Source organism: Gopherus evgoodei, chromosome 2 (genome assembly GCF_007399415.2).
Source record: "Gopherus evgoodei ecotype Sinaloan lineage chromosome 2, rGopEvg1_v1.p, whole genome shotgun sequence".
NCBI classification, from domain to species: Eukaryota; Metazoa; Chordata; order Testudines; family Testudinidae; genus Gopherus; species Gopherus evgoodei.
In genome coordinates this window covers 189,966,342-189,975,877 of record NC_044323.1, presented here as the reverse complement: position 1 = coordinate 189,975,877, position 9,536 = coordinate 189,966,342, and the positions used below count along the sequence as shown (strand labels likewise).

The 9,536-nt window shown below is 43.6% G+C and overlaps 1 protein-coding gene across 10 annotated transcripts in view; it reads left to right on the top strand.

Moving 5' to 3' along the window:
- Positions 1 to 1,768: 1,768 nt before the first annotated feature.
- Positions 1,769 to 9,536, top strand: part of CTDP1 (CTD phosphatase subunit 1) — a 191,491-nt gene continuing 183,723 nt past the window's right edge. For 7 of the 10 annotated variants that reach the window (XR_003999071.1, XM_030552588.1, XM_030552589.1 and 4 more), the window contains exon 1: positions 1,769 to 1,873. The gene's annotated coding sequence lies outside the window, so the exon portion shown is untranslated. Of the gene's footprint in view, positions 1,874 to 1,947; positions 2,100 to 9,456; positions 9,462 to 9,536 lie in introns of those variants that run through there. The other 3 variants (XM_030552596.1, XM_030552590.1, XM_030552595.1) reach the window with 3 other exon arrangements.

Genomic DNA, 9,536 nt, shown 5'->3' with positions numbered 1-9,536 from the left:
TGCAGCCCTGTTTGTATGTATGAAAAACTTCAGGGATTTCCGTGCCTTGTGGACAGAACCAGAACCACTTTGAAATCACAGAACTGCTCTGGGTAGTGACTGCACTCTCATTTATTGTGAAGAAACAGCTACGTTAAAATTACACTGAAGAATTATCTTTGAAAAACAGCAGCTGTGTCCAAGGCCCCAGGGCTTGTCTAAACTTAAAATGCTACAGCTGTAGTGCTGCTAGACACTACCTCCAGAGCCAGGGGCAGCTCTATTTTTTTTGCTGCCCCAAGCATGGCAGGCAGGCAGCTTTCAGCAGCGCGCCTGCGGGCGGTCTGCTGGTCACGCGGATTCGGCGGTATGCCAGTGGGTGATCTGCCAGTGGCGCGCCATCGGTGTCCCCGCTGTTGAATTGCCACCGAAGCCGCAGGACCAGCAGACCTCCTTCAGTCACGCCAACGAAAGCCTCCTGCCTGCCGCCATCACAGTGGCCAGTAGGCTGCCCCTCGCGGCTTGCTGCCCCAGGCACGCACTTGCTGCACTGGTGCCTGGAGCCACTCTGTCCAGAGCTACCCTGGGGATAATCCACCTTCCCCAGAGTAGGGCCCCTGCTCAACTGGAGAATTCATCCATCAACCAAGTGCTGTCTACACAGTGACTTAGATCAGTTTGACAACCCTGCTCTGGGATGGGGGGTTTCACCTGACAGCTGCATTCTAACAGTACCTAATTTCCTAATGTGGACCAAGCTACAGGCATTAAGCTCTCGGGGGAGGCACAGATCGGCAGGGAGGTGCATGAGGTCGCTGAACACCTGGAATAACACGGGACGCTCGTTCATCCCTGCGAGCCCCTTAGCTTCCCGCTATGCCCTGCAGCCGCACTGCACGCGCCGGGCACCGCTATCCCCACCGCGACCACGCGGGGCTGCACGATGCTGAGGCGCTGCTCTCCGCTGCAGACTACAGAGCCCAGCATGCAGCGCGCCTTCCCCACCCACCTTCCCTTGCGGGCCGTCGCTGAGGCTCACCCCGGCATGCGGGGGACGCGCGCGCGCACGCGGAGCAAATGGGAGCAATGCATTTTGGGAGTGGTAGTTCCTGAGGTGCTGGGAAGGTCAAAATGGCGCTTTGCCTGCCGGGATTCATTCGTGTGTGTGTGTGTGTACACACACCATCTATTGAGTTCCGGGAGATGAGCACGCACTCGTTGTTGATTGTGAGGTCAGCACGTGGTGCCGGAAGTGTGGGCCGAAGGGGCGTGGTTGTCACTTTCCTTCCCCGGAGCGGGAAGAGTCAATGTGTGTGAGTCTTTCCCTCGCTGGCTCCGGGAAGCGAGTTCCGCGTTACTGTCCCTTTAAGTCTGGACGGGCGCGTGCGTAGAGTGCCCTGCGCGTGCGTATCCGGGCCGTGACCTCGCGCCCAGTCGGCGCCGCTCGTGACTGTTTGGATTTTTTTTAAAAGGGGGGGGAGAGAACAACAGCTCAGCGTTCGAGCCCATTATTGAGTCAGTGGCGGGAGCGTTGCCATAGCGACCTTCTCCTTGGCGGCCTGGGGCCGGGACAAGCCGCCGCCGGAGCCATGGAGGAGACGGAAGGAGCAGGGGCCGCCGAGGGCCCCGGGGCGGCGGTGACCGAGATCCGGGTGCCGGGCCCGCGAGCGCTGCGGTTGCTGGAGTGGAAGGTGTCAGCGGGAGCGGCGGTGAAGATCGGGTCGCTGCTGGCGCTGTGCGCGCCCCTCCCGCCCCCGGGCCGCGCCGCCACCCCCCCGGTCCAGGGCCCCGGCGCCCGGCCCCCGCGAGCGGCCGCCGAGCGCCGAGTGAAGGCGGAGCGGCCCGGTGTGGTGCGCGAGCTCTGCGCGCGGCCCGGACAGGTCATCGCGCCCGGGTAAGGGGGCGACGGGAAGCGCGATCGCCCTGGCTGCGTCACGGGCCGAGGGAGGGAGAGAGGCGGGATGTGGGGAGGCCGCTGCCTGGGGCTCGCGGAGACTGTGCCGGCAGCAGCATCGCTCCGGCCCGACTGAGCCTGCCGTGAACGTCCCCACCGGGCCGCAGCCTCGGGGCTCGAGCAGCACTTCAGCGAGACGGACCCTGGAGGTGGCGGGCTGGGCTGGGTGAGTCGCAGGGTCTCGTGAAACCGTGTATGTCTCCGGCCCGCCCCTCCCCGTCTGCGGTTGGTTTTAACTTCGCGGCTGCCGCTGACTGAGCGTCTTCGCGGCGGCCCGGCCCCGCAGCCTTCCCGAGCGACTGGCTGGAGGCGCATATGCGCTGTCGCAGGGTGGGAGTTGCTCAGCTGAAGTTATGGTTTCGGACCAGTTCAGCTTCAGAGAACTTCGTTTTCCGTTTCCTCTGCTGAGTGTCCGCAGTGTGCTTTGAGCGCCTCTTCTGTGGATAAAACAACACAACAATCACCAGTTACACGCAGCTTCTTCCGTCTGCTACTGTCATATTCCCTCGCTTACTGAACTGGGACTACTAGCCTCCTCCCAGCCCCGAATTATAAAACGCCGCCACCTAACTGACATGAGCGATTCATCTGTAGTTAACGTCAGTGTAAAAGTTTGAGTAACTTTCAAACACCAGAAAATTGTAATTTAAATTGATAGCATACATTTTACTTGAAAAAGTTTTATATCCGGGAAGACCGAGCTCAGCGTGTCTGCTGCTATACCACTAAAATATGGACACTTACAGCAATAGAAGGGATTTTTTTGGTCACTGTATTAAATGCATCTCTTGGAGAGATGAGAGCTTGGTCTGGGGAAGAATTCTTCCCAGCAGCAAACTTTCACAGTCCTGGGTGATGTAGCTAGGTCATCCTAAATTTTAGGAGTGCACTATGCTAGTCCTTGATCCTGCTAACCATCTATGTTAAGGAGAAGGCAAGGCAAGCTAAGCTCCAGAAATAGCTTTCATAACATTGATGTTTTCCTCTCTCTTTGCCTCAATTTCCTTATCTGTAATATGGGACAATAATATTTGTATGCTTCACAGGGTTATTGTGTGGATAAACTATTTCATATTTGTGACCTCAGAGCCTATGATTGCGACAGAAAAAGCCTATGATGATGAGTGTGATAGAAAAAGCCTATAAAGAATTATACTGATGATATACATCTAGCAGAGAAAGGGATAACATGGTCCAATGGCGGGAGGTTGGAGACAGACGAATACATCCTCTACATATGCTCTAGAATGCCACTGAAATAAATATTGTACATGTGTTACCATTTAGTGTTAATACGTTAGTGCTTTTAACACATCTATGCAAATAGGTGTTTTTAATGTATTTTTGAAACAGTAGTTTCCTGTTTGTTTTGTATGTTGCAGGAGCGAAGATCAAACAGTGAAGGAATCTAACATTTTTCTGTTTAAAATGAAAGTTTAATCTGGAGATCAATAGAAGGATTCTTGTTTTCTACAACAGTTGCCATAAATGCTAAAATATTTGTATACCAACCCTATGTATTAAAACATTTTAGTGACAAACTCTCAACACTGAGAGATATTAAATGACAGATATTTCCCATTGTTTAACAGTGCTCATATAATCTATTGATTTTGACTTCTAACTTGTTAACAATGTTAAATAGTTAAATAGTTTTGTCTTTGCATTTCCAGCTGTGAATAGCATGTTTCAGCTCTCTGGGTTAAATTGGGCTAATGACTTGCTACACTACACTTCAAACAGCTCTTTCTCAACAGGAAAACATTGAACCCTTCTATTTCCTTTGTTTTACGATGGCAAGTTTATTTTCTTTTATTGCAATTCTTTTGATATTTAGGTGGATGCAACCAGGCCTCAACTTCCTTTATTGAAAATCAGTGGCATATACATATATCTGCGTACCTTAACTTTGGGTCTTTTCTAAGATCCAAGAAACTAGTATCAAAGCATATATAAACAAAATTACTTTTATTAGTCAGTAACAGAAGTAATATATATAAAATACCATTGAGTTCTCCTTCCCATTGAGAGCAGTTTTTTAGTCATTTTTATTCTTGTGATAAAACTGAGCAGGGAGGGGATAGAACTACAGGTTTTTACAAGTGCTGCCTTAGTATGAGGCAAAGTATATTTAAATAACATTACATGTTTTGTCAATACAAATCTGGAATGAGGGTATGCCAGAAAGTTCTGCTAAAGGGCTTTGTGGTGGGAAGGATACAGAGGACTAAACTATGAAACAATAGATTTAGATGGTGTGGGAGAGATACAGTTATGTACCTTAACCAAAAACAAGGACATCTTTACCATGCTGTCAGTGCAAGGCTTATATTTGTCTCTCATTTCTAAGTCATAGTTAAATTCACATACATAGACTTATGTGACTTGAGACAACATTTTCAGACAGCTTGCATATACTAAAAACTAGTGGAGTGTGGATTTATGTCAGACTTAGTTTCCAGTAAGTATAAACATTTAATGTTAGTGCATGAACAAAAGTTGTGCACAAATTGTGTGTTGGATTCAGTTAATGCTTATCCTCTTGATTGGAATTAGCATATGTTTGCATTACACTCTTCAGAAAAGTAGTACACTGGTTGTTGTTTACTCCTAATGTTCTAGTTGCCATATGAGCTGTGCTTGGTGTTGTAATACTGGTTTGGGGCAAATTGTCACCTTCTGGAGTTTTGAATATTGAAGTAGTACATTTGTTTGTAGGTCACTGTTAACTTAGTATTTTTTGAGTAACTGTAAGAGAAAATTGACAACTTGTAAGAGAAAATTGACAACTTGTAACAGAAAGAGGATGGTCCAGTGACTATGGCTCTAATGTGGGACTTGGGAGAAACAGATTTCCGTTTCCTATTCTGTCACGGACTTTAAAATGTGATAATAGTATTTCCCTACCTCACAGGAGTTTTATAAGGATAAATAATACTAAAGATTATGAATCATTCAGATACTACAGTTACAGGGGGGCCATATTAGTACCTATATAGAAAAATTACATGTGTATACACCAGGGGTCAGCAGCCTTTCAGAAGTGGTGTGCTGAGTCTTCATTTATTCACTGTAACTTAAGGTTTTGCGTGCCAGTAATACATTTTAACATTTTTAGAAGGTATTTTTCTATAAGTTCATAATATATAACTAAACTATTGTATGTAAAGTAAATAAGGTTTTTAAAATGTTTAAGAAGCTTCATTTAAAATTAAAATGCAGAGCCCCCGAACTGGTGGCCAGGACCCAGACAGTGTGAGTGCTGCTGAAAATCAGTTTGCATGGTGTCTTTGACACACATGCTATAGGTTGCCTACCCTTGGTATACACTGATCTCTTGGGATGTTGAAAGCGATTTGCTGGCCTTTCAGTTGGGTCAGATGTTGCTTTCAGCTTCATTTGTTAAAAACCCGAAATGTATCTATACGTTGTTTCTGAAAGTACTGGTGAAAACAGTTTATAAAATTGTATTTAAAACCACTGTATGGAAATATTGTTTACAACCCAAACACATTACCATTGAGCTAGTTCATGACAACTTAACAGAAGAGTCAGTTTAACTTTTACTGTCCAGATTGAGAGAACTACAAAGAGTAAACAGTATAAACTGATTTAGATTTTTTTAAAAATTATTTACATTTCCTTTTAGGCATGGTTAATAACAAACAAGTAGGGACATCTTTAATGTGAGTGTCCCTTAAAGGAAGGTACATTGGGGGTCTTGAGAGAGTGGCAATTTTCCTGTTTAACACTGAGCTATGATTAAAAAGTCACATGGAGGTGAAGGTGCACCTGTAAATAAAAAGAATCTACCAGAGAGATCAAGGAACTTAGGACTGTAAGTGGCAGGAGTGGCAGTGGCAGTTATGTTAACGTCAAAGAAAATGCCAAAAATTTGCTCACCTGCGCTCTGTGTATTTTTAGGGTGTATATTTGCTGCTGCTTTTTTTTTTTAAGTGGCAATGTACTTTTTAATACCAGCAGTTTCCACTGAGGTTAGTGTTAAAGGGTATGTCAGGGCATTGTACTGGAATAGTGTTTTATGTAAAGTTACGTAAACAAAGCAAACTTTTATAATGTGAAGCTGTTATTTCATCTCTGGGTCCTGATACCTACACAGATCACTTGAGTTCACTTTCATTATTCATGTTGGCAAAACCTCATTAATGGAATTACTACCTCATAATTCCAAAATGTTTTCCTGTTTTATCTTAATATCTGCCTGTATTTATTATGTGATACATTTTATAGTGTATCTTAGTCATAGCATTCTCTGTTGCTGAAATGTTTTTTAGGATTCCAGTGAAAAAGACTCTTAAGAGGTGACTGATTTTTGATCAAAGGGGAAAAAATGTTAAAAATCTTACAATGTGTAAAGTGTTGCTGTTTGGATTTTTATTTCATATATAATTTGACTTTTTAAGAAAACTGAAGGGAGAGCAGGAATTGGGGGAGGGGGAAGACCTGACTCCAGTTAGCCTCAGTACTTAGTCTGCTAGCTACAGGTGGGGGGAAAAAAAATCTTTGCACTCACTCCCTCAGAGATGCACATTCTACATTTTAAAGGAATAACATGTCTGTGTACTATTGCTTATTTTAACATCAGATTTTAATAACATTTTAATAAATGTATCTTATAGGTAGCTACAGCTAGTCACATAGAAATATTTTCCTACTATATTGTTTAGTACATTTCACTTGCATGTGTCAAATATTTGGTCAGCTATAGTGCTGATTGAATACTGCAAAAAAAGTATATGAATTAATGTATCTATCAGTGAAGAAGTTGGTCAAATAACATTTGTCCACCATGACTTACTACATCTCTCCTACTTTCTTTCCTCCTTTGGCTTCACTCTAATTTTTTTCTTTCTAATAATAGATCACAAGGTATATCTTCCTGGGTTTTTTCTACTGTCTCCAAACTTCTCTCCTTCCTTACTGTGCGCTCTCTATTTTTCTACAGGGTTTCACTCTGTCTTAGGGGTTCTCAAACTGGGGGTTGGGACCCCTCAGGGGTCACAAGCTCATTACATGGGGGGGTCACAAGTTGTCACCCTCCACCCCAAACCCCACTTGCCTCCAGCATTTATAATGGTGTTAAATATGTTAAACAGTATATTTAACTTTTGGGGTGGGGGTTGCACTCAGAGGCTTGCGATGTGGAAGGGGTCACCAGTTAAAAAAAGTTTGATACCCACTGCTCTATCTTTTCCCCTGTATTTTCTTTTCTCCTCTCCCCCAATTTATATATACGCATTTCACATCTTTGTGTATCTCATCAATTTAGTCTTCACCATTGCATAAGGAAGGCTTAGACACTTTTGTCAGGCATTTGTTAGAGGTCTAAACCTAGCAGTCATAAATAGATATGAAAGATGGTGGAGACTGTCTAAGGGGTAATGCCCAGGGTGAGAAACCAACCCCACATTTGTGACTGGAATTGGAGCAGTTGCTGGGATTCTTAGCAGGATGCTGTAAGTGTTCCATGTTGTACACCTTCCACCATCCTTTTGTTGGTTGGTTGGTTTTTTTTGTTTTTTGTTAACCCTACATAGTGAATAGATACGTTCTGTGCTGGTGCTGCTGCTTATAACTTTGCTAAGTAGTCCCAGAGTGAAATTAGCAGCAGCTTAACTGGCAAGAATCAAGTCAGTGAGATTCTGGATAGTACCAGTGAAGCCTAGTCAGTTTTCACTCTGGTGCATCTTGGCAAAGCAATGTGCAGGGGCATTGGAGAGTTGTCTGTCTGCAGATGTAGGAGAACAGCACTGCTTACTTTAATATTCGGAAAGTTATTTTTGCAACCATAAAGGCTATAAATGCAAACTTAAATTCTGCAGAAACTGCTGGGACTTATCCATGAAAGCTTCTTACTTTCCCTGGATGAGTGGATTGTCTTGAGAGCCAATGTGACTTTTGGTGGTATTTAGGAATATACATTTGATGTAAAAAGCTGACCATGGTTCATGACACATTGCACAAGTTTGTAGAGTGTGTCCTTAAATTTTTAATGTTTCCATCTCTTCTTCGATTTCCCGATGGGGAAGCTATGATGCTCCTTCTCTTTTAGGGGTTGTTATTGTCTTCAATGTTTTTCTTTTCATGATAGTTTACGGAGACTGACTTGGCATGAAAGTAAAGCTGGCAGTGAATCTGTGCATGAAGCTTGAAAATCATATATCTGGAGCATTACACGTCAGTTGGGAAGGCTGGAAATTGTCAACAAAAACAAAAGTTAAATATACTAAAATTAGAAGTAGGATGGTGTTTGTACATATGACATCTCCATTCCTAACTCAAAAGGAAATAAAAATTTACTATTGTTAGAGATAGTAAGTAAGGTGACCTGCTCAGCCTTTCCTTTCACCCATTTTATAATTTATAAAAGCCATGTCTGAAGACTCCTGGACTGCCGTAAGAAGTGGTTGAAAATCAAGGAGCTGTTTCATGTCAAATTTTGGTGTAAGGCAAGGCAGCATAGCATCACTGCCACTTTCGTCAGGTTCTTAAACTAGCCATTATCATTCTTAGATGAGTTGGAGGATACGATGTCAGATCTAGAGTTAAGATCCTTAGCTTATGCAGACGACATTGTGCAACTGGCAGATGCATTTGAATAAATTATGATAATCTTTGCCGTCCTGGAAAACTGGTAGACTTGGGACTTAAAATAAATCCCAAGAAGATGAAGTGGTTGAATCTTGAAAAAGGGACAATAGCTAGTGTTGCACTGCAGCAGCAGCGAAGCTATAGACCAATTAGAATCTTGTGTGTACCTAGGAAGTTTTATCCAGCTTTGATTTAACCATCAACACGAATTTAAAAGCATATATGCCTTAGCCACAAGTCCTGTATAGAAACTATTAAAATTCTGTACTGATAAAAGCACTGTTTGTTTGGTACCAGAGTGAAAATGTATCAAAGCAGTGTACTAACAGGATTACTCTGTGGTCTGGAAGCTGCCGCATTAAAGGAAACAGACGTTAGAAGACTGGAGCTGAGAGCTGTCTAGAACAGGGGTAGGCAATCTTTGGCACACGAGCTGATAGTGGCAGTCACAGTGCCCGGGTCCTGGCCACCGGTCCAGGGGGCTCTGCATTTTAATTTAATTTTAAATGAAGCTTCTTAAACATTTTAAAAACCTTATTTACTTTATATACAACAATAGTTTAGTTATATATTATAGACTTATAGAAAGAGACCTTATAAAAATGTTAAAAATGTATTACTGCATGCAAAACAAATTAGAGTGACTAAATGAAGACTCGGCACAGCACTTCTGAAAGGTTGCCGACCCCTGGTCTAGAAGATGGCAGGTGTAAAGTGGAATGACTTTAAAACAAATGAAGGTAGAGCAGAATGTGAAATTAGGGTACAGGATTGGCTTAATCGAGACTCTTAGAATGGTAGAAACACTATAGACGATAAATGGAAGATAGAATGCAAATACAACCAACGTCCATTTGACATAGAGCCTGACCATCAACTAAATGGCAAGATGTATGCAGTGACATGACTAGGCTGGGCATAATGGAGGAACAAGCCATGGACAGGAATGAATGGTGATGCTGTGCTGTGTCTGCAAGGATACTCTTGAATG